We start from the raw sequence: 24238 nt of genomic DNA, 5'->3' as shown, positions 1-24238 counted from the left end.
CTCAATGTGCATCGGACCGCAAGTGAGGCAACAGGGTTTCCTAGCTAGCTGCCAGGACAGCTGATGGTATGTGAAGTTCATGAGGCAGGTGGAGTTGTTTTGGCACTGGAAGAGCTGTGCTGCTGCTTCGGGCAGTTGCTATTCACCACCTAACAGAGTTTCGTAGGTGTCATATCCACTTTCAGACATATGTGCTTCCAGAACCCTTGGTTTCCATGGGAGCGGGAAATGGCTTGGGCACTGAACTTGTCTTTGGCTGTGGGTTTTTGAGCAACTTGATTGAAGAGCACCATGTTCGTTTTGTGTGGGTGCTCAAGCTGCTTGATTCCATCCCACTGGGCTCAATGGGCATTTGACCGGAAGTGACCCAACAGGGTTTCCTAGCTAGCTGCCAGGACAGCTGATGGTATGTGAAGTTCATGAGGCAGCTCGAGTTGTTTTGGCACTGGAAGAGCTGTGCTGCTGCTTCGGGCAGTTGCCATTCACCAGCACGCAGAGTTCCCTAGGTGTCATACCCAGTTTCAGACATATGTGCTGCCAGAGCCCTTGGTTTCCATGGCAACGGGAAATGGCTTGTGCACTGAACTTGTCTTTGGCTGTGGGGTTTTGAGCGCCTTGAGTGAGGAGCTCCATGTTCGTTTCGTGTGGGTGCTCAAGCTGCTTGATTCCATCCCACTGGGCTCAATGGGCATGGGACGGGAAGTGAGCCAACAGGGTTTCCTAGATAGCTGCCAGGACAGCTGATGGTATGTGAAGTTCATGAGGCAGGTGGAGTTGTTTTGGCAGTGGAAGAGCTGTGCTGCTGCTTCGGGCAGTTGCCAATCACCCTCAAACTGAGTTCCCTAGGTGTCATATGCTCGTTGAGACACATGTGCTGCCAGAGCACTTGGTTTCCATGGCAGCGGGAAATGGCTTGGGCATAGAACTTGTCTTTGCCTGTGGGGTTTTGAGCGCCCTGAGTGAGGAGCTCCATGCTGGTTTTGTGTGGGTGCTCAAGCTGCTTGATTCCATCCCACTGGGCTCAATGGGCATGGGACTGGAAATGAGCCAACAGGGTTTCCTTGCTAGCTGCCAGGACAGCTGATGGTATGTGAAGTTCATGAGGCAGGTGGAGTTGTTTTGGCACTGGAAGAGCTGTGCTGCTGCTTCGGGCAGTTGCCATTCACAACCACTCAGAGTGCGCTAGGTGTCATATGCACTTTCAGACATATGTGCTGCCAGAGCACTTGGTTTCCATGGCCGCGGGAAATGGCTTGGGCACTGAACTTGTCCTTGGCTGTAATGTTTTGAGCGCCTTGAGTGAGGAGCTGTATGTGAGTTTTGTGTGGGTGCTCAAGCTGCTTGATTCCATCCCACTGGGCTCAATGGGCATGGGACTGGATGTGAGCCAACAGGGTTTCCTAGATAGCTGCCAGGACAGCTGATGGTATGTGAAGTTCATGAGGCAGGTGGAGTTGTTTTGGCACTGGAAGAGCTGTGCTGCTGCTTCGGGCAATTGCCATTCAGCCCCAAAATGAGTTCCCTAGGTGTCATATGCACTTTGAGACACATGTGCTGCCAGAGCACTTGGTTTCCATGGCAGCGGGAAATGTCTTGGGAATAGAACTTGTCTTTGGCTGTGGGGTTTTGAGCGCCTTGAGTGAGGAGCTCCATGTTGGTTTTGTGTGGGTGCTCAAGCTGCTTGATTCCATCCCACTGGGCTCAATGGGCATGCGACTGGATGTCAGCCAACAGGGTTTCCTAGCTAGCTGCCAGGACAGCTGATGGTATGTGAAGTTCATGAGGCAGGTGGAGTTGTTTTGGCACTGGAAGAGCTGTGCTGCTGCTTCGGGCAGTTGCTATTCACCACCTAACAGAGTTTCGCAGGTGTCATATCCACTTTCAGACATATGTGCTTCCAGAGTCCTTGGTTTCCATGGGAGCGGGAAATGGCTTGGGCACTGAACTTGTCTTTGGCTGTGGGGTTTTGAGCGCCTTGAGTGAAGAGCTCCATGTTCGTTTTGTGTGGGTGCTCAAGCTGCTTGATTCCATCCCACTGGGCTCAATGGGCATTTGACCGGAAGTGACCCAACAGGGTTTCCTAGCTAGCTGCCAGGACAGCTGATGGTATGTGAAGTTCATGATGCAGGTGGAGTTGTTTTGGCACTGGAAGAGCTGTGCTGCTGCTTCGGGCAGTTGCCATTCACCAGCACACTCCCTTCCCTAGGTGTCATACCCAGTTTCAGACATATGTGCTGCCAGAGCCCTTGGTTTCCATGGGAGCGGGAAATGGCTTGGGCACTGAACTTGTCTTTGGCTGTGGGGTTTTGAGCAACTTGAGTGAGGAGCTGCATGTTCGTTTCGTGTGGATGCTCAAGCTGCTTGATTCCATCCCACTGGGCTCAATGGGCATTTGACCAGAAGTGACCCAACAGGTTTTCCTAGGTAGCTGCCAGGACAGCTGATGGTATGTGAAGTTCATGAGGCAGGTGGAGTTGTATTGGTACTGGAAGAGCTGTGCTGCTGCTTTGGGCAGTTGCCATTCCCCAGCACACAGTTCCCTATGTGTCATATCCACTTTCAGACTTATGTGCTGCCAGAGCACATGGATTCCATGGCAGTGGGAAATGGCTTGGGCACTGAACTTGTCTATATCTGTGAGTTTTTGAGCGCCTTGAGTGAGGAGCTCCATGTTTGTTTTGTGTGGGTGCTCAAGCTGCTTGATTCCATCCTTCTGGGCTCAATGGTCATGGGAGCGGAAGTGAGCCAACAGGGTTTCCTAGCTAGCTCCTAGGACTTCTGATGGTATGTGAAGTTCATGAGGCAGGTGGAGTTGTTTTGGCACTGGAAGAGCTGTGCTGCTGCTTCGGGCAGTTGCCATTCACCAGCACACTCCCTTCCCTAGGTGTCATATGCACTTTCAGACATATGTGCTGCCAGAGCACTTGGTTTCCCTGGCAGCGGGAAATGGCTTGGGCACTAAACTTGTCCTTGGCTGTGGGGTTTTGAGCGCCTTGAGTGAGGAGCTACATGTTCGTTTTGTGTGGGTGCTCAAGCTGCTTCATTCCATCTCACTGGGCTCAATGTGCATCGGACCGCAAGTGAGGCAACAGGGTTTCCTAGCTAGCTGCCAGGACAGCTGATGGTATGTGAAGTTCATGAGGCAAGTTGAGTTGTATTGGTACTGGAAGAGCTGTGCTGCTGCTTTGGGCAGTTTCCATTCCCCAGCACACAGTTCCCTATGTGTCATATCCACTTTCAGACATATGTGCTGCCAGAGCACTTGGTTTCCATGGCAGCGGGAAATGGCTTGGGCATAGAACTTGTCTATGGCTGAGGAGTTTTGAGCGCCTTGAGTGAGGAGATCCACATTCGTTTTGTTTGGGTTCTCAAGCTGCTTGATTCCATCCCACTGGGCTCAATGGGCATGGGACTGGAAATGAGCCAACAGGGTTTCCTAGATAGCTGTCAGGACAGCTGATGGTATGTGAAGTTCATGAGGCAGGTGGAGTTGTTTTGGCACTGGAAGAGCTATGCTGCTGCTTCGGGCAGTTGCTATTCACCACCTAACAGAGTTTCGTAGGTGTCATATGCACTTTGAGACACATGTGCTGCCAGAGCACTTGGTTTCCATGGCAGCGGGAAATGGCTTGGGCATAGAACTTGTCTTTGCCTGTGGAGTTTTGAGCGCCTTGAGTGAGGAGCTCCATGTTGGTTTTGTGTGGGTGCTCAAGCTGCTTGATTCCATCCCACTGGGCTCAATGGGCATTTGAGCGGAAGTGACCCATCAGGGTTTCTGAGATAGCAGCCAGGACAGCTGATGGTATGTGAAGTTCATGAGGCAGGTGGAGTTGTTTTGGCACTGGAAAAGCTATGCTGCTGCTTTAGGCAGTTGCCATTCACCAGCACACAAAGTTCCTTAGGTGTCATATCCACTTTCAGACATATGTGCTGCCAGAGCACTTGGTTTCCATGGCAGCGGGAAATGGCTTGGGCACTGAACTTGGCTTTGGCATGGGGTTTTGAGCGCCTTGAGTGAGGAGCTCCATGTTGGTTTTGTTTTGGTGCTCAAGCTGCTTGATTCCATCCCACTGGGCTCAATGTGCATCGGACCGCAAGTGAGGCAGCAGGGTTTCCTAGCTAGCTGCCAGGACAGCTGATGGTATGTGAAGTTCATGAGGCAGGTGGAGTTGTTTTGGCACTGGAAGAGCTGTGCTGCTGCTTCGGGCAATTGCAAATCACCACCAAACTGAGTTCCCTAGGTGTCATATGCACTATGAGACACATGTGCTGCCAGAGCACTTGGTTTCCATGGCAGCGGGAAATGTCTTGGGCACTGAACTTGTCCTTGGCTGTAATGTTTTGAGCACCTTGAATGAGGAGCTCCATGTGAGTTTTGTGTGGGTGCTCAAGCTGCTTGATTCCATCCCACTGGGCTCAATGGGCATGGGACGGGAAGTGACCCAACAGGGTTTCCTAGATAGCTGCCAGGACAGCGATGGTATGTGAAGTTCATGAGGCAGGTGGAGTTGTTTTGGCACTGGAAGAGCTGTGCTGCTGCTTCGGGCAGTTGCCAATCACCCTCAAACTGAGTTCCCTAGGTGTCATACCCAGTATCAGACATATGTGCTGCCAGAGCACTTGGTTTCCATGGCAGCGTGAAATGGCTTGGGCACTGAACTTGTCTTTGGCTGTGGGGTTTTGAGCGCCTTGAGTGAGGAGCTGCATGTGAGTTTTGTGTGGATGCTCAAGCTGCTTGATTCCATCCTACTGGGCTCAATGGGCATGGGACCGGAAGTGACCCAACAGGGTTTCCTAGCTAGCTGCCAGGACAGCTGATGGTATGTGAAGTTCATAATGCAGGTGGAGTTGTATTGGTACTGGAAGAGCTGTGCTGCTGCTTTGGGCAGTTGCCATTCCCCAGCACACAGTTCCCTATGTGTCATATCCACTTTCAGACTTATGTGCTGCCAGAGCACATGGATTCCACGGCAGTGGGAAATGGCTTGGGCACTGAACTTGTCTTTGGCTGTGAGTTTTTGAGTGCCTTGAGTGAGGAGCTCCATGTTCGTTTTGTGTGGGTGCTCAAGCTGCTTCATTCCATCCCATTGGGCTCAATGTGCATCAGACCGCAAGTGAGGCAACAGGGTTTCCTAGCTAGCTGCCAGGACAGCTGATGGTATGTGAAGTTCATGAGGCAGGTGGAGTTTTTTTGGCAGTGGAAGAGCTGTGCTGCTGCTTCGGGCAGTTGCTATTCACCACCTAACAGAGTTTCCTAGGTGTCATACCCAGTTTCAGACATATGTGCTGCCAGAGCACTTGGTTTCCATGGCAGCAGGAAATGGCTTGGGCACTGAACTTGTCCTTGGATGTGGGGTTTTGAGCGCCTTGAGTGAGGAGCTACATGTTGGTTTTGTGTGGGTGCTCAAGCTGCTTGATTCCATCCCACTGTGCTCATTGGGCATGGGACTGGATGTGAGCCAACAGGGTTTCCTAGATAGCTGCCAGGACAGCTGATGGTATGTGAAGTTCATGAGGCAGGTGGAGTTGTTTTGGCAATCTAAGAGCTGTGCTGCTGCTTCGGGCAATTGCCAATCACCCCCAAACTCAGTTCCATAGGTGTCATATGCACTTTGAGACACATGTGCTGCCAGAGCACTTGGTTTCCATGGCAGCGGGAAATGGCTTGGGCATAGAACTTGTCTTTGCCTGTGGAGTTTTGAGCGCCTTGAGTGAGGAGCTCCATGTTTGTTTTGTGTGGGTGGTCAAGCTGCTTGATTCCATCCCACTGGGCTCAATGGGCATGGGACTGGAGTCAGCCAACAGGGTTTCCTAGCTAGCTGCCAGGACAGCTGATGGTATGTGAAGTTCATGAGGCAGGTGGAGTTGTTTTGGCACTGGAAAAGCTATGCTGCTGCTTTAGGCAGTTGCCATTCAAGAGCACACAAAGTTCCTTAGGTGTCATATCCACTTTCAGACATATGTGCTGCCAGAGCACTTGGTTTCCATGGCAGCGGGAAATGGCTTGGGCACTGAACTTGGCTTTGGCATGGGGTTTTGAGCGCCTTGAGTGAGGAGCTCCATGTTCGTTTTGTTTTGGTGCTCAAGCTGCTTGATTCCATCCCATTGGGCTCAATGTGCATCGGACCGCAAGTGAGGCAACAGGGTTTCCTAGCTAGCTGCCAGGACAGCTGATGGTATGTGAAGTTCATGAGGCAGGTGGAGTTGTTTTGGCACTGGAAGAGCTGTGCTGCTGCTTCGGGCAGTTGCCATTCACCAGCACACTCCAATCCCTAGGTGTCATACCCAGTTTCAGACATATGTGCTGCCAGAGCACTTGGTTTCCATGGCTGCGGGAAATGTCTTGGGCACTGAACTTGTCTTTGGCTGTAATGTTTTGAGCGCCTTGAGTGAGGAGCTGCATGTTCGTTTTGTGTGGGTGCTCAAGCTGCTTGATTCCATCCCACTGGGCTCAATGGGCATGGGACGGGAAGTGACCCAACAGGGTTTCCTAGCTAGGTGCCAGGACAGCTGATGGTATGTGAAGTTCATGAGGCAGGTGGAGTTGTTTTGGCACTGGAAGAGCTGTGCTGCTGCTTCGGGCAGTTGCCATTCACCACCACTCAGAGTTCGCTAGGTGTCATATCCCTTTCAGACATATGTGCTGCCAGAGCACTTGGTTTCCATGGCAGCGGGAAATGGCTTGGGCATAGAACTTGTCTTTGGCTGAGGAGTTTTGAGCGCCTTGAGTGAGGAGCTCCATGCAGGTTTTGTGTGGGTGCTCAAGCTGCTTGATTCCATCCCACTGGGCTCAATGGGCATGGGACTGGAAATGAGCCAACAGGGTTTCCTAGATAGCTGCCAGGACAGCTGATGGTATGTGAAGTTCATGAGGCAGCTGGAGTTGTTTTGGCACTGGAAGAGCTGTGCTGCTGCTTCGGGCAGTTGCCATTCACCACCACTCAGAGTTCGCTAGGTGTCATATGCACTTTCAGACATATGTGCTGCCAGAGCACTTGGTTTCCATGGCAGCGGGAAATGGCTTGGGCACTGAACTTGTCTTTGTCTGTGAGGTTTTGAGCGCCTTGAGTGAGGAGCTCCATGTTTGTTTTGTGTGGGTGCTCAAGCTGCTTGATTCCATCCCACTGGGCTCAATGGGCATGGGACCGGAAGTGAGCCAACAGGGTTTCCTAGCTAGCTCCTAGGACTGCTGATGGTATTTGAAGTTCATGATGCAGGTGGAGTTGTTTTGGCACTGGAAGAGCTGTGCTGCTGCTTCGGGCAGTTGCCATTCACCAGCACACTCCCTTCCCTAGGTGTCATACCCAGTTTCAGACATATGTGCTGCCAGAGCACTTGGTTTCCATGGCAGCGGGAAATGGCTTGGGCACTGAACTTGTCCTTGGCTGTGGGGTTTTGAGCGCCTTGAGTGAGGAGCTGCATTTGAGTTTTGTGTGGGTGCTCAAGCTGCTTGATTCCATCCCACTGGGCTCAATGGGCATGGGACTGGATGTGAGCCAACAGGGTTTCCTAGATAGCTGCCAGGACAGCTGATGGTATGTGAAGTTCATGAGGCAGGTGGAGTTGTTTTGGCAGTGGAAGAGCTGTGCTGCTGCTTCGGGCAATTGCCATTCACCCCCAAACTGAGTTCCCTAGGTGTCATATGCACTTTGAGACACATATGCTGCCAGAGCCCTTGGTTTCCATGGCAGCGGGAAATGGCTTGGGCACTGAACTTGTCTTTGGCTGTGGGGTTTTGAGCGCCTTGTGTCAGGAGCTGCATGTTCGTTTCGTGTGGGTGCTCAAGCTGCTTGATTCCATCCCACTGGGCTCAATGGGCATTTGACCGGAAGTGACCCAACAGGGTTTCCTAGCTAGCTGCCAGGACAGCTGATGGTATGTGAAGTTCATGAGGCAGGTGGAGTTGTTTTGGCACTGGAAGAGCTGTGCTGCTGCTTCGGGCAGTTGCCATTCACCACCACTCAGAGTTCGCTAGGTGTCATATCCACTTTCAGACATATGTGCTGCCAGAGCACTTGGTTTCCATGGCAGCGGGAAATGGCTTGGGCATAGAACTTGTCTTTGGCTGAGGAGTTTTGAGTGCCTTGAGTGAGGAGATCCACATTCATTTTGTTTGGGTGCTCAAGCTGCTTGATTCCATCCCACTGGGCTCAATGGGCATGGGACTGGAAATGAGCCAACAGGGTTTCCTAGATAGCTGCCAGGACAGCTGATGGTATGTGAAGTTCATGAGGCAGGTGGAGTTGTTTTGGCACTGGAAGAGCTGTGCTGCTGCTTCGGGCAGTTGCTATTCACCACCTAACAGAGTTTCGCAGGTGTCATATCCACATTCAGACATATGTGCTGCCAGAACGCTTGGTTTCCATGGCAGCGGGAAATGGCTTGGGCGCTGAACTTGTCTTTGGCTATGGGGTTTTGAGCACCTTGAGTGAAGAGCTCCATGTTCGCTTTGTGTGGGTGCTCAAGCTGCTTGATTCCATCCCACTGGGCTCAATGGGCATGGGACTGGAAATGAGCCAACAGGGTTTGCTAGATAGCTGCCAGGACAGCTGATGGTATGTGAAGTTCATGAGGCAGGTGGAGTTGTTTTGGCACTGGAAGAGCTGTGCTGCTGCTTCAGGCAGTTGCCATTCACCAGCACACTCCAATCCCTAGGTGTCATACCCAGTTTCAGACATATGTGCTGCCAGAGCACTTGGTTTCCATGGCAGCGGGAAATGTCTTGGGCACTGAACTTGTCCTTTGCTGTGGGGTTTTGAGCGCCTTGAGTGAGGATCTGCATGTTCGTTTTGTTTTGGTGCTCAAGCTGCTTGATTCCATCCCACTGGGCTCTATGGGCATGGGACCGGAAGTGACCCAACAGGGTTTCCTAGCTAGGTGCCAGGACAGCTGATGGTATGTGAAGTTCATGAGGCAGGTGGAGTTGTTTTGGCACAGGAAGAGCTGTGCTGCTGCTTCGAGCAGTTGCCAATCACCCCCAAACTGAGTTCCCTAGGTGTCATATGCACTTTGAGACACATGTGCTGCCAGAGCACTTGGTTTCCATGGCAGCGGGAAATGGCTTGGGCATAGAACTTGTCTTTGCCTGTGGGGTTTTGAGCGGCCTGAGTGAGGAGCTCCATGCAGGTTTTGTGTGGGTGCTCAAGCTGCTTGATTCCATCCCACTGGGTTCAATGGGCATGGGACTGGAAATGAGCCAACAGGGTTTCCTAGATAGCTGCCAGGACAGCTGATGGTATGTGAAGTTCATGAGGCAGCTGGAGTTGTTTTGGCACTGGAAGAGCTGTGCTGCTGCTTCGGGCAGTTGCCATTCACCACCACTCAGAGTTCGCTAGGTGTCATATGCACTTTCAGACATATGTGCTGCCAGAGCACTTGGTTTCCATGGCAGTGGGAAATGGCTTGGGCACTGAACTTGTCTTTGGCTGTGGGGTTTTGAGCGCCTTGAGGAGCTGCATGTTCGTTTTGTGTGGTTGCTCAAGCTGCTTGATTCCATCCCACTGGGCTCAATGGGCATGGGACCGGAAGTGAGCCAACAGGGTTTCCTAGCTAGCTCCTAGGACTGCTGATGGTATTTGAAGTTCATGATGCAGGTGGAGTTGTTTTGGCACTGGAAGAGCTGTGCTGCTGCTTCGGGCAGTTGCCATTCACCAGCACACTCCCTTCCCCTGGTGTCATACCCAGTTTCAGACATATGTGCGGCCAGAGCACTTGGTTTCCATGGCAGCGGGAAATGGCTTGGGCACTGAACTTGTCCTTGGCTGTGGGGTTTTGAGCGCCTTGAGTGAGGAGCTGCATTTGAGTTTTGTGTGGGTGCTCAAGCTGCTTGATTCCATCCCACTGGGCTCAATGTGCATGGTACTGGATGTGAGGCAACAGGGTTTCCTAGCTAGCTGCCAGGACAGCTGATGGTATGTGAAGTTCATGAGGCAGGTGGAGTTGTTTTGGCAGTGGAAGAGCTGTGCTGCTGCTTCGGGCAATTGCCATTCACCCCCAAACTGAGTTCCCTAGGTGTCATATGCACTTTGAGACACATATGCTGCCAGAGCCCTTGCTTTCCATGGCAGCGGGAAATGGCTTGGGCACTGAACTTGTCTTTGGCTGTGGGTTTTTGAGCACCTTGAGTGAAGAGCTCCATGTTCGTTTTGTTTGGGTGCTCAAGCTGCTTGATTCCATCCCACTGGGCTCAATGGGCATTTGACCGGAAGTGAGCCAACAGGGTTTCCTAGCTAGCTCCTAGGACAGCTGATGGTATGTGAAGTTCATGATGCAGGTGGAGTTGTTTTGGCACTGGAAGAGCTGTGCTGCTGCTTCGGGCAGTTGCCATTCACCAGCACACTCCCTTCCCTAGGTGTCATACCCAGTTTCAGACATATGTGCTGCCAGAGCACTTGGATTCCATGGCAGCGGGAAATGGCTTGGCCACTGAACTTGTCCTTGGCTGTGGGGTTTTGAGCGCCTTGAGTGAGGAGCTACATGTTCGTTTTGTGTGGGTGCTCAAGCTGCTTGATTCCATCCCACTGTGCTCAATGGGCATGGGACTGGATGTGAGCCAACAGGGTTTCCTAGATAGCTGCCAGGACAGGTGATGGTATGTGAAGTTCATGAGGCAGGTGGAGTTGTTTTGGCACTGGAAGAGCTGTGCTGCTGCTTCGGGCAGTTGCCAATCACCCCCAAACTGAGTTCCCTAGGTGTCATATGCACTTTGAGACACATGTGCTGCCAGAGCACTTGGTTTCCATGGCAGCGGGAAATGGCTTGGGCATAGAACTTGTCTTTGGCTGTGGAGTTTTGAGCGCCCTGAGTGAGGAGCTCCTTGTTGGTTTTGTGTGGGTTCTAAAGCTGCTTGATTCCATCCCACTGGGTTCAATGGGCATGGGACTGGAAATGAGCCAACAGGGTTTCCTAGATAGCTGCCAGGACAGCTGATGGTATGTGAAGTTCATGAGGCAGGTGGAGTTGTTTTGGCACTGGAAGAGCTGTGCTGCTGCTTTAGGCAGTTGCCATTCACCAGCACACAAAGTTCCTTAGGTGTCATATCCACTTTCAGACATATGTGCTGCCAGAGCACTTGGTTTCCATGGCAGCGGGAAATGGCTTGGGCACTGAACTTGGCTTTGGAATGGGGTTTTGAGTGCCTTGAGTGAGGAGCTCCATGTTCGTTTTGTTTTGGTGCTCAAGCTGCTTGATTCCATCCCATTGGGCTCAATGTGCATCGGACCGCAAGTGAGGCAACAGGGTTTCCTAGCTAGCTGCCAGGACAGCTGATGGTATGTGAAGTTCATGAGGCAGGTGGAGTTGTTTTGGCACTGGAAGAGCTGTGCTGCTGCTTCGGGCAGTTGCCATTCACCAGCACACTCCAATCCCTAGGTGTCATACCCAGTTTCAGACATATGTGCTGCCAGAGCACTTGGTTTCCATGGCAGCGGGAAATGTCTTGGGCACTGAACTTGTCTTTGGCTGTAATGTTTTGAGCGCCTTGAGTGAGGAGCTGCATGTGAGTTTTGTGTGGGTGCTCAAGCTGCTTGATTCCATCCCACTGGGCTCAATGGGCATGGGACGGGAAGTGACCCAACAGGGTTTCCTAGATAGCTGCCAGGACAGCTGATGGTATGTGAAGTTCATGAGGCAGGTGGAGTTGTTTTGGCACTGGAAGAGCTGTGCTGCTGCTTCGGGCAGTTGCCAATCACCCTCAAACTGAGTTCCCTATTTGTCATATGCACTTTGAGACACATGTGCTGCCAGAGCACTTGGTTTCCATGGCAGCGGGAAATGGCTTGGGCATAGAACTTGTCTTTGCCTGTGGGGTTTTGAGCGCCCTGAGTGAGGAGCTCCATGCTGGTTTTGTGTGGGTGCTCAAGCTGCTTGATTCCATCCCACTGGGTTCAATGGGCATGGGACTGGAAATGAGCCAACAGGGTTTCCTAGATAGCTGCCAGGACAGCTGATGGTATGTGAAGTTCATGAGGCAGGTGGAGTTGTTTTGGCACTGGAAGAGCTGTGCTGCTGCTTCGGGCAGTTGCCATTCACCACCACTCAGAGTTCGCTAGGTGTCATATCCACTTTCAGACATATGTGCTGCCAGAGCACTTGGTTTCCATGGCAGCGGGAAATGGCTTGAGCATAGAACTTGTCTTTGGCTGAGGAGTTTTGAGCGCCTTGAGTGAGGAGCTCCACGCAGGTTTTGTGTGGGTGCTCAAGCTGCTTGATTCCATCCCACTGGGCTCAATGGGCATGGGACTGGAAATGAGCCAACAGGGTTTCCTAGATAGCTGCCAGGACAGCTGATGGTATGTGAAGTTCATGAGGCAGGTGGAGTTGTTTTGGCACTGGAAGAGCTGTGCTGCTTCCTCGGGCAGTTGCCATTCACCACCACTCAGAGTTCGCTAGGTGTCATATGCACTTTCAGACATATGTGCTGCCAGAGCACTTGGTTTCCATGGCAGCGGGAAATGGCTTGGGCACTGAACTTGTCTTTGTCTGTGAGGTTTTGAGCGCCTTGAGTGAGGAGCTCCATGTTTGTTTTGTGTGGGTGCTCAAGCTGCTTGATTCCATCCCACTGGGCTCAATAGGCATGACCCGGAAGTGAGCCAACAGGGTTTCCTAGCTAGCTCCTAGGACTGCTGATGGTATTTGAAGTTCATGATGCAGGTGGAGTTGTTTTGGCACTGGAAGAGCTGTGCTGCTGCTTCGGGCAGTTGCCATTCACCAGCACACTCCAATCCCTAGGTGTCATACCCAGTTTCAGACATATGTGCTGCCAGAGCACTTGGTTTCCATGGCAGCGGGAAATGTCTTGGGCACTGAACTTGTCTTTGGCTGTAATGTTTTGAGCGCCTTGAGTGAGGAGCTGCATGTGAGTTTTGTGTGGGTGCTCAAGCTGCTTGATTCCATCCCACTGGGCTCAATGGGCATGGGACGGGAAGTGACCCAACAGGGTTTCCTAGATAGCTGCCAGGACAGCTGATGGTATGTGAAGTTCATGAGGCAGGTGGAGTTGTTTTGGCAGTGGAAGAGCTGTGCTGCTGCTTCGGGCAGTTGCCAATCACCCTCAAACTGAGTTCCCTATTTGTCATATGCACTTTGAGACACATGTGCTGCCAGAGCACTTGGTTTCCATGGCAGCGGGAAATGGCTTGGGCATAGAACTTGTCTTTGGCTGTGGGGTTTTGAGCGCCCTGAGTGAGGAGCTCCATGCTGGTTTTGTGTGGGTGCTCAAGCTGCTTGATTCCATCCCACTGGGTTCAATGGGCATGGGACTGGAAATGAGCCAACAGGGTTTCCTAGATAGCTGCCAGGACAGCTGATGGTATGTGAAGTTCATGAGGCAGGTGGAGTTGTTTTGGCACTGGAAGAGCTGTGCTGCTGCTTCGGGCAGTTGCCATTCACCACCACTCAGAGTTCGCTAGGTGTCATATCCACTTTCAGACATATGTGCTGCCAGAGCACTTGGTTTCCATGGCAGCGGGAAATGGCTTGGGCATAGAACTTGTCTTTGGCTGAGGAGTTTTGAGCGCCTTGAGTGAGGAGCTCCATGCAGGTTTTGTGTGGGTGCTCAAGCTGCTTGATTCCATCCCACTGGGCTCAATGGGCATGGGACTGGAAATGAGCCAACAGGGTTTCCTAGATAGCTGCCAGGACAGCTGATGGTATGTGAAGTTCATGAGGCAGGTGGAGTTGTTTTGGCACTGGAAGAGCTGTGCTGCTTCCTCGGGCAGTTGCCATTCACCACCACTCAGAGTTCGCTAGGTGTCATATGCACTTTCAGACATATGTGCTGCCAGAGCACTTGGTTTCCATGGCAGCGGGAAATGGCTTGGGCACTGAACTTGTCTTTGTCTGTGAGGTTTTGAGCGCCTTGAGTGAGGAGCTCCATGTTTGTTTTGTGTGGGTGCTCAAGCTGCTTGATTCCATCCCACTGGGCTCAATAGGCATGACCCGGAAGTGAGCCAACGGGGTTTCCTAGCTAGCTCCTAGGACTGCTGATGGTATTTGAAGTTCATGATGCAGGTGGAGTTGTTTTGGCACTGGAAGAGCTGTGCTGCTGCTTCGGGCAGTTGCCATTCACCAGCACACTCCCTTCCCTAGGTGTCATACCCAGTTTCAGACATATGTGCTGCCAGAGCACTTGGTTTCCATGGCAGCGGGAAATGGCTTGGGCACTGAACTTGTCCTTGGCTGTGGGGTTTTGAGCGCCTTGAGTGAGGAGCTGCATTTGAGTTTTGTGTGGGTGCTCAAGCTGCTTGATTCCATCCCACTGGGCTCAATGGGCATGGGACTGGATGTGAGGCAACAGGGTTTCCTAGCTAGCTGCCAGGACAGCTGATGGTATGTGAAGTTCATGAGGCAGGTGGAGTTGTTTTGGCAGTGGAAGAGCTGTGCTGCTGCTTCGGGCAATTGCCATTCACCCCCAAACTGAGTTCCCTAGGTGTCATATGCACTTTGAGACACATATGCTGCCAGAGCCCTTGCTTTCCATGGCAGCGGGAAATGGCTTGGGCACTGAACTTGTCTTTGGCTGTGGGTTTTTGAGCACCTTGAGTGAAGAGCTCCATGTTCGTTTTGTTTGGGTGCTCAAGCTGCTTGATTCCATCCCACTGGGCTCAATGGGCATTTGACCGGAAGTGACCCAACAGGGTTTCCTAGCTAGCTGCCAGGACAGCTGATGGTATGTGAAGTTCATGATGCAGGTGGAGTTGTTTTGGCACTGGAAGAGCTGTGCTGCTGCTTCGGGCAGTTGCCATTCACCAGCACACTCCATTCCCTAGGTGTCATACCCAGTTTCAGACATATGTGCTGCCAGAGCACTTGGTTTCCATGGCAGCGGGAAATGGCTTGGGCACTGAACTTGTCTTTGGCTATGGGGTTTTGAGCGCCTTGAGTCAGGAGCTGCATGTTCGTTTCGTGTGGGTGCTCAAGCTGCTTGATTCCATCCCACTGGGCTCAATGGGCATTTGACCGGAAGTGAGCCAACAGGGTTTCCTAGCTAGCTCCTAGGACTGCTGATGGTATGTGAAGTTCATGATGCAGGTGGAGTTGTTTTGGCACTGGAAGAGCTGTGCTGCTGCTTCGGGCAGTTGCCATTCACCAGCACACTCCCTTCCCTAGGTGTCATACCCAGTTTCAGACATATGTGCTGCCAGAGCACTTGGTTTCCATGGCAGCGGGAAATGGCTTGGGCACTGAACTTGTCCTTGGCTGTGGGGTTTTGAGCGCCTTGAGTGAGGAGCTACATATTCGTTTTGTGTGGGTGCTCAAGCTGCTTGATTCCATCCCACTGGGCTCAATGGGCATGGGACTGGATGTGAGCCAACAGGGTTTCCTAGATAGCTGCCAGGACAGCTGATGGTATGTGAAGTTCATGAGGCAGGTGGAGTTGTTTTGGCAGTGGAAGAGCTGTGCTGCTGCTTCGGGCAGTTGCCAATCACCCCCAAACTGAGTTCCCTAGGTGTCATATGCACTTTGAGACACATGTGCTGCCAGAGCACTTGGTTTCCATGGCAGCGGGAAATGGCTTGGGCATAGAACTTGTCTTTGGCTGAGGAGTTTTGAGTGCCTTGAGTGAGGAGCTCCACATTCGTTTTGTGTGGGTGCTCAAGCTGCTTGATTCCATCCCACTGGGCTCAATGGGCATTTGACCGGAAGTGACCCAACAGGGTTTCCTAGCTAGCTGCCAGGACAGCTGATGGTATGTGAAGTTCATGATGCAGGTGGAGTTGTTTTGGCACTGGAAGAGCTGTGCTGCTGCTTCGGACAATTGCCATTCACCACCACTCAGAGTTCGCTAGGTGTCATATCCACTTTCAGACATATGTGCTGCCAGAGCACTTGGTTTCCCTGGCAGCGGGAAATGGCTTGGGCATAGAACTTGTCTTTGGCTGAGGAGTTTTGAGTGCCTTGAGTGAGGAGATCCACATTCATTTTGTTTTGGTGCTCAAGCTGCTTGATTCCATCCCACTGGGCTCAATGGGCATGGGACTGGAAATGAGCCAACAGGGTTTCCTAGCTAGCTGCCAGGACAGCTGATGGTATGTGAAGTTCATGAGGCAGGTGGAGTTGTTTTGGCACTGGAAGAGCTGTGCTGCTGCTTCGGGCAGTTGCTATTCACCACCTAACAGAGTTTCGCAGGTGTCATATCCACATTCAGACATATGTGCTGCCAGAACGCTTGGTTTCCCTGGCAGCGGGAAATGGCTTGGGCGCTGAACTTGTCTTTGGCTGTGGGGTTTTGAGCACCTTGAGTGAAGAGCTCCATGTTCGCTTTGTGTGGGTGCTCAAGCTGCTTGATTCCATCCCACTGGGCTCAATGGGCATGGGACTGGAAATGAGCCAACAGGGTTTGCTAGATAGCTGCCAGGACAGCTGATGGTATGTGAAGTTCATGAGGCAGGTGGAGTTGTTTTGGCACTGGAAGAGCTGTGCTGCTGCTTCAGGCAGTTGCCATTCACCAGCACACTCCAATCCCTAGGTGTCATACCCAGTTTCAGACATATGTGCTGCCAGAGCACTTGGTTTCCATGGCAGCGGGAAATGTCTTGGGCACTGAACTTGTCCTTTGCTGTGGGGTTTTGAGCGCCTTGAGTGAGGATCTGCATGTGAGTTTTGTGTGGGTTCTCAACCTGCTTGATTCCATCCCACTAGGCTCAATGGGCATGGGACCGGAAGTGACCCAACAGGGTTTCCTAGCTAGGTGCCAGGACAGCTGATGGTATGTGAAGTTCATGAGGCAGGTGGAGTTGTTTTGGCACTGGAAGAGCTGTGCTGCTGCTTCGAGCAGTTGCCAATCACCCCCAAACTGAGTTCCCTAGGTGTCATATGCACTTTGAGACACATGTGCTGCCAGAGCACTTGGTTTCCATGGCAGCGGGAAATGGCTTGGGCATAGAACTTGTCTTTGCCTGTGGGGTTTTGAGCGGCCTGAGTGAGGAGCTCCATGCAGGTTTTGTGTGGGTGCTCAAGCTGCTTGATTCCATCCCACTGGGTTCAATGGGCATGGGACTGGAAATGAGCCAACAGGGTTTCCTAGATAGCTGCCAGGACAGCTGATGGTATGTGAAGTTCATGAGGCAGCTGGAGTTGTTTTGGCACTGGAAGAGCTGTGCTGCTGCTTCGGGCAGTTGCCATTCACCACCACTCAGAGTTCGCTAGGTGTCATATGCACTTTCAGACATATGTGCTGCCAGAGCACTTGGTTTCCATGGCAGCGGGAAATGGCTTGGGCACTGAACTTGTCTTTGTCTGTGAGGTTTTGAGCGCCTTGAGTGAGGAGCTCCATGTTTGTTTTGTGTGGGTGCTCAAGCTGCTTGATTCCATCCCACTGGGCTCAATGGGCATGGGACCGGAAGTGAGCCAACAGGGTTTCCTAGCTAGCTCCTAGGACTGCTGATGGTATTTGAAGTTCATGATGCAGGTGGAGTTGTTTTGGCACTGGAAGAGCTGTGCTGCTGCTTCGGGCAGTTGCCATTCACCAGCACACTCCCTTCCCTAGGTGTCATACCCAGTTTCAGACATATGTGCTGCCAGAGCACTTGGTTTCCATGGCAGCGGGAAATGGCTTGGGCACTGAACTTGTCCTTGGCTGTGGGGTTTTGAGCGCCTTGAGTGAGGAGCTGCATTTGAGTTTTGTGTGGGTGCTCAAGCTGCTTGATTCCATCCCACTGGGCTCAATGGACATGGGACTGGATGTGAGCCAACAGGGTTTCCTAGATAGCTGCCAGGACAGCTGATGGTATGTGAAGTTCATGAGGCAGGTGGAGTTGTTTTGGCAGTGGAAGAGCTGTGCTGCTGCTTCGGGCAATTGCCATTCACCCCCAAACTGAGTTCCCTAGGTGTCATATGCACTTTGAGACATATATGCTGCCAGAGCCCTTGCTTTCCATGGCAGCGGGAAATGGCTTGGGCACTGAACTTGTCTTTGGCTGTGGGTTTTTGAGCACCTTGAGTGAAGAGCTCCATGTTCGTTTTGTTTGGGTGCTCAAGCTGCTTGATTCCATCCCACTGGGCTCAATGGGCATTTGACCGGAAGTGACTCAACAGGGTTTCCTAGCTAGCTGCCAGGACAGCTGATGGTATGTTAAGTTCATGATGCAGGTGGAGTTGTTTTGGCACTGGAAGAGCTGTGCTGCTGCTTCGGGCAGTTGCCATTCACCAGCACACTCCCTTCCCTAGGTGTCATACCCAGTTTCAGACATATGTGCTGCCAGAGCACTTGGTTTCCATGGCAGCGGGAAATGGCTTGGGCACTGAACTTGTCTTTGGCTGTGGGGTTTTGAGCGCCTTGAGTCAGGAGCTGCATGTTCGTTTCGTGTGGGTGCTCTAGCTGCTTGATTCCATCCCACTGGGCTCAAAGGGCATGGGATCGGATGTGAGCCAACAGGGTTTCCTAGCTAGCTGCCAGGACAGCTGATGGTATGTGAAGTTCATGATGCAGGTGGAGTTGTTTTGGCACTGGAAGAGCTGTGCTGCTGCTTCGGGCAGTTGCCATTCACCAGCACACTCCCTTCCCTAGGTGTCATACCCAGTTTCAGACATATGTGCTGCCAGAGCACTTGGTTTCCATGGCAGCGGGAAATGGCTTGGCCACTGAACTTGTCCTTGGCTGTGGGGTTTTGAGCGCCTTGAGTGAGGAGCTACATGTTCGTTTTGTGTGGGTGCTCAAGCTGCTTGATTCCATCCCACTGTGCTCAATGGACATGGGGCCGGAAGTGAGCCAACAGGGTTTCCTAGATAGCTGCCAGGACAGGTGATGGTATGTGAAGTTCATGAGGCAGGTGGAGTTGTTTTGGCACTGGAAGAGCTGTGCTGCTGCTTCAGGCAGTTGCCAATCACCCCCAAACTGAGTTCCCTAGGTGTCATATGCACTTTGAGACACATGTGCTGCCAGAGCACTTGGTTTCCATGGCAGCGGGAAATGGCTTGGGCATAGAACTTGTCTTTGGCTGTGGAGTTTTGAGCGCCCTGAGTGAGGAGCTCCTTGTTGGTTTTGTGTGGGTGCTCAAGCTGCTTGATTCTATCCCACTGGGTTCAATGGGCATGGGACTGGAAATGAGCCAACAGGGTTTCCTGGCTAGCTGCCAGGACAGCTGATGGTATGTGAAGTTCATGAGGCAGGTGGAGTTGTTTTGGCACTGGAAGAGCTGTGCTGCTGGTTCGGGCAGTTGCCACTTACCACCACTCAGAGTTCGCTAGGTGTCATATGCACTTTCAGACATATGTGCTGCCAGAGCACTTGGTTTCCATGGCAGCGGGAAATGGCTTGGGCATAGAACTTGTCTTTGGCTGTGGGGTTTTGAGCGCCCTGAGTGAGGAGCTCCATGTTCGTTTTGTGTGGGTGCTCAAGCTGCTTGATTCCATCCCACTGGACTCAATGGGCATGGGACCGGAAGTGACCCAACAGGGTTTCCTAGCTAGCTCCTAGGACAGCTGATGGTATTTGAAGTTCATGATGCAGGTGGAGTTGTTTTGGCACTGGAAGAGCTGTGCTGCTGCTTCGGGCAGTTGCCATTCACCAGCACACTCCCTTCCCTAGGTGTCATATGCACTTTGAGACACATGTGCTGCCAGAGCACTTGGTTTGCATGGCAGCGGGAAATGGCTTGGGCACTGAACTTGTCCTTGGCTGTGGGGTTTTGAGCGCCTTGAGTGAGGAGCTACATGTTCGTTTTGTGTGGGTGCTCAAGCTGCTTGATTCCATCCCACTGTGCTCAATGGGCATGGGACTGGATGTGAGCCAACAGGGTTTCCTAGATAGCTGCCAGGACAGCTGATGGTATGTGAAGTTCATGAGGCAGGTGGAGTTGTTTTGGCACTGGAAGAGCTGTGCTGCTGCTTCGGGCAGTTGCCAATCACCCCCAAACTGAGTTCCCTAGGTGTCATATGCACTTTGAGACACATGTGCTGCCAGAGCACTTGGTTTCCATGGCAGCGGGAAATGGCTTGGGCATAGAACTTGTCTTTCGCTGTGGAGTTTTGAGCGCCCTGAGTGAGGAGTTCCTTGTTGGTTTTGTGTGGGTGCTCAAGCTGCTTGATTCCATCCCACTGGGTTCAATGGGCATGGGACTGGAAATGAGCCAACAGGGTTTCCTAGATAGCTGCCAGGACAGCTGATGGTATGTGAAGTTCATGATGCAGGTGGAGTTGTTTTGGCACTGGAAGAGCTGTGCTGCTGCTTCGGGCAGTTGCCATTTACCACCACTCAGAGTTCGCTAGGTGTCATATGCACTTTCAGACACATGTGCTGCCAGAGCACTTGGTTTCCATGGCAGCGGGAAATGGCTTGGGCATAGAACTTGTCTTTGGCTGAGGAGTTTTGAGTGCCTTGAGTGAGGAGCTCCACATTCGTTTTGTGTGGGTGCTCAAGCTGCTTGATTCCATCCCACTGGGCTCAATGGGCATTTGACCGGAAGTGACCCAACAGGGTTTCCTAGCTAGCTGCCAGGACAGCTGATGGTATGTGAAGTTCATGAGGCAGGTGGAGTTGTTTTGGCACTGGAAGAGCTGTGCTGCTGCTTCGGGCAGTTGCCATTCACCAGCACACAGAGTTCCCTAGGTGTCATACCCAGTTTCAGACATATGTGCTGCCAGAGCACTTGGTTTCCATGGCAGCGGGAAATGGCTTGGGCACTGAACTTGTCTTTGGCTGTGGGGTTTTGAGCGCCTTGAGGAGCTGCATGTTCGTTTTGTGTGGTTGCTCAAGCTGCTTGATTCCATCCCACTGGGCTCAATGGGCATTTAACCGGAAGTGACCCAACAGGGTTTCCTAGCTAGCTACCAGGACAGCTGATGGTATGTGAAGTTCATGAGGCAGGTGGAGTTGTATTGGTACTGGAAGAGCTGTGCTGCTGCTTTGGGCAGTTGCCATTCCCCAGCACACAGTTCCCTATGTGTCATATCCACTTTCAGACTTATGTGCTGCCAGAGCCCTTGGTTTCCATGGCAGCGGGAAATGGCTTGGGAACTGAACTTGTCTTTGTCTGTGAGGTTTTGAGCGCCTTGAGTGAGGAGCTCCATGTTGGTTTTGTGTGGGTGCTCAAGCTGCGTGATTCCATCCCACTGGACTCAATGGGCATGGGACCGGAAGTGACCCAACAGGGTTTCCTAGCTAGCTCCTAGGACTGCTGATGGTATTTGAAGTTCATGATGCAGGTGGAGTTGTTTTGGCACTGGAAGAGCTGTGCTGCTGCTTCGGGCAGTTGCCATTCACCAGCACACTCCCTTCCCTAGGTGTCATATCCACTTTGAGACACATGTGCTGCCAGAGCACTTGGTTTGCATGGCAGCGGGAAATGGCTTGGGCACTGAACTTGTCCTTGGCTGTGGGGTTTTGAGCGCCTTGAGTGAGGAGCTACATGTTGGTTTTGTGTGGGTGCTCAAGCTGCTTGATTCCATCCCACTGGGCTCAATGGGCATGGGACTGGATGTGAGCCAACAGGGTTTCCTAGCTAGTTGCCAGGACAGCTGATGGTATGTGAAGTTCATGAGGCAGGTGGAGTTGTTTTGGCACTGGAAGAGCTGTGCTGCTGCTTCGGGCAATTGCCAATCACCCCCAAACTCAGTTCCATAGGTGTCATATGCACTTTGAGACACATATGCTGCCAGAGCCCTTGGTTTCCATGGCAGCGGGAAATGGCTTGGGCATAGAACTTTTCTTTGGCTGTGGGCTTTTGAGCGCCTTGAGTGAGGAGCTCCATGTTGGTTTTGTGTGGGTGCTCAAGCTGCTTGATTCCATCCCACTGGACTCAATGGGCATGGAACTGTTGTCAGCCAACAGGGTTTCCTAGCTAGCTGCCAGGACAGCTGATGGTATGTGAAGTTCATGAGGCAGGTGGAGTTGTTTTGGCACTGGAAAAGCTGTGCTGCTGCTTCAGGCAGTTGCCATTCACCAGCACACAGAGTTCCTTAGGTGTCATATCCAGTTTCAGACATATGTGCTGCCAGAGCACTTGGTTTCCATGGCAGCGGGAAATGGCTTGGCCACTGAACTTGTCCTTGGCTGTGGGGTTTTGAGCGCCTTGAGTGAGGAGCTACATGTTCGTTTTGTGTGGGTGCTCAAGCTGCTTGATTCCATCCCACTGTGCTCAATGGGCATGGGACTGGATGTGAGCCAACCGGGTTTCCTAGATAGCTGCCAGGACAGCTGATGGTATGTGAAGTTCATGAGGCAGGTGGAGTTGTTTTGGCACTGGAAGAGCTGTGCTGCTGCTTCGGGCAGTTGCCAATCACCCCCAAACTGAGTTCCCTAGGTGTCATATGCACTTTGAGACACATGTGCTGCCAGAGCACTTGGTTTCCATGGCAGCGGGAAATGGCTTGGGCATAGAACTTGTCTTTGGCTGTGGAGATTTGAGCGCCCTGAGTGAGGAGCTCCTTGTTGGTTTTGTGTGGGTGCTCAAGCTGCTTGATTCTATCCCACTGGGTTCAATGGGCATGGGACTGGAAATGAGCCAACAGGGTTTCCTAGATAGCTGCCAGGACAGCTGATGGTATGTGAAGTTCATGAGGCAGGTGGAGTTGTTTTGGCACTGGAAGAGCTGTGCTGCTGGTTCGGGCAGTTGCCATTTACCACCACTCAGAGTTCGCTAGGTGTCATATGCACTTTCAGACATATGTGCTGCCAGAGCACTTGGTTTCCATGGCAGCGGGAAATGGCTTGGGCATAGAACTTGTCTTTGGCTGAGGAGTTTTGAGTGCCTTGAGTGAGGAGCTCCACATTCGTTTTGTGTGGGTGCTCAAGCTGCTTGATTCCATCCCACTGGGCTCAATGGGCATTTGACCGGAAGTGACCCAACAGGGTTTCCTAGCTAGCTGCCAGGACAGCTGATGGTATGTGAAGTTCATGAGGCAGGTGGAGTTGTTTTGGCACTGGAAGAGCTGTGCTGCTGCTTCGGGCAGTTGCCATTCACCAGCACACAGAGTTCCCTAGGTGTCATACCCAGTTTCAGACATATGTGCTGCCAGAGCACTTGGTTTCCATGGCAGCGGGAAATGGCTTGGGCACTGAACTTGTCTTTGGCTGTGGGGTTTTGAGCGCCTTGAGGAGCTGCATGTTCGTTTTGTGTGGTTGCTCAAGCTGCTTGATTCCATCCCACTGGGCTCAATGGGCATTTAACCGGAAGTGACCCAACAGGGTTTCCTAGCTAGCTGCCAGGACAGCTGATGGTATGTGAAGTTCATGAGGCAGGTGGAGTTGTATTGGTACTGGAAGAGCTGTGCTGCTGCTTTGGGCAGTTGCCATTCCCCAGCACACAGTTCCCTATGTGTCATATCCACTTTCAGACTTATGTGCTGCCAGAGCCCTTGGTTTCCATGGCAGCGGGAAATGGCTTGGGCACTGAACTTGTCTTTGTCTGTGAGGTTTTGAGCGCCTTGAGTGAGGAGCTCCATGTTGGTTTTGTGTGGGTGCTCAAGCTGCGTGATTCCATCCCACTGGACTCAATGGGCATGGGACCGGAAGTGACCCAACAGGGTTTCCTAGCTAGCTCCTAGGACTGCTGATGGTATTTGAAGTTCATGATGCAGGTGGAGTTGTTTTGGCACTGGAAGAGCTGTGCTGCTGCTTCGGGCAGTTGCCATTCACCAGCACACTCCCTTCCCTAGGTGTCATATCCACTTTGAGACACATGTGCTGCCAGAGCACTTGGTTTGCATGGCAGCGGGAAATGGCTTGGGCACTGAACTTGTCCTTGGCTGTGGGGTTTTGAGCGCCTTGAGTGAGGAGCTACATGTTGGTTTTGTGTGGGTGCTCAAGCTGCTTGATTCCATCCCACTGTGCTCAATGGGCATGGGACTGGATGTGAGCCAACAGGGTTTCCTAGCTAGCTGCCAGGACAGCTGATGGTATGTGAAGTTCATGAGGCAGGTGGAGTTGTTTTGGCACTGGAAGAGCTGTGCTGCTGCTTCGGGCAATTGCCAATCACCCCCAAACTCAGTTCCATAGGTGTCATATGCACTTTGAGACACATATGCTGCCAGAGCCCTTGGTTTCCATGGCAGCGGGAAATGGCTTGGGCATAGAACTTTTCTTTGGCTGTGGGGTTTTGAGCGCCTTGAGTGAGGAGCTCCATGTTGGTTTTGTGTGGGTGCTCAAGCTGCTTGATTCCATCCCACTGGACTCAATGGGCATGGAACTGTTGTCAGCCAACAGGGTTTCCTAGCTAGCTGCCAGGACAGCTGATGGTATGTGAAGTTCATGAGGCAGGTGGAGTTGTTTTGGCACTGGAAAAGCTGTGCTGCTGCTTCA

This window comes from Ochotona princeps, chromosome 17 (genome assembly GCF_030435755.1).
Source record: "Ochotona princeps isolate mOchPri1 chromosome 17, mOchPri1.hap1, whole genome shotgun sequence".
Taxonomy (NCBI): domain Eukaryota; kingdom Metazoa; phylum Chordata; class Mammalia; order Lagomorpha; family Ochotonidae; genus Ochotona; species Ochotona princeps.
This window is presented reverse-complemented; position numbering follows the sequence as displayed.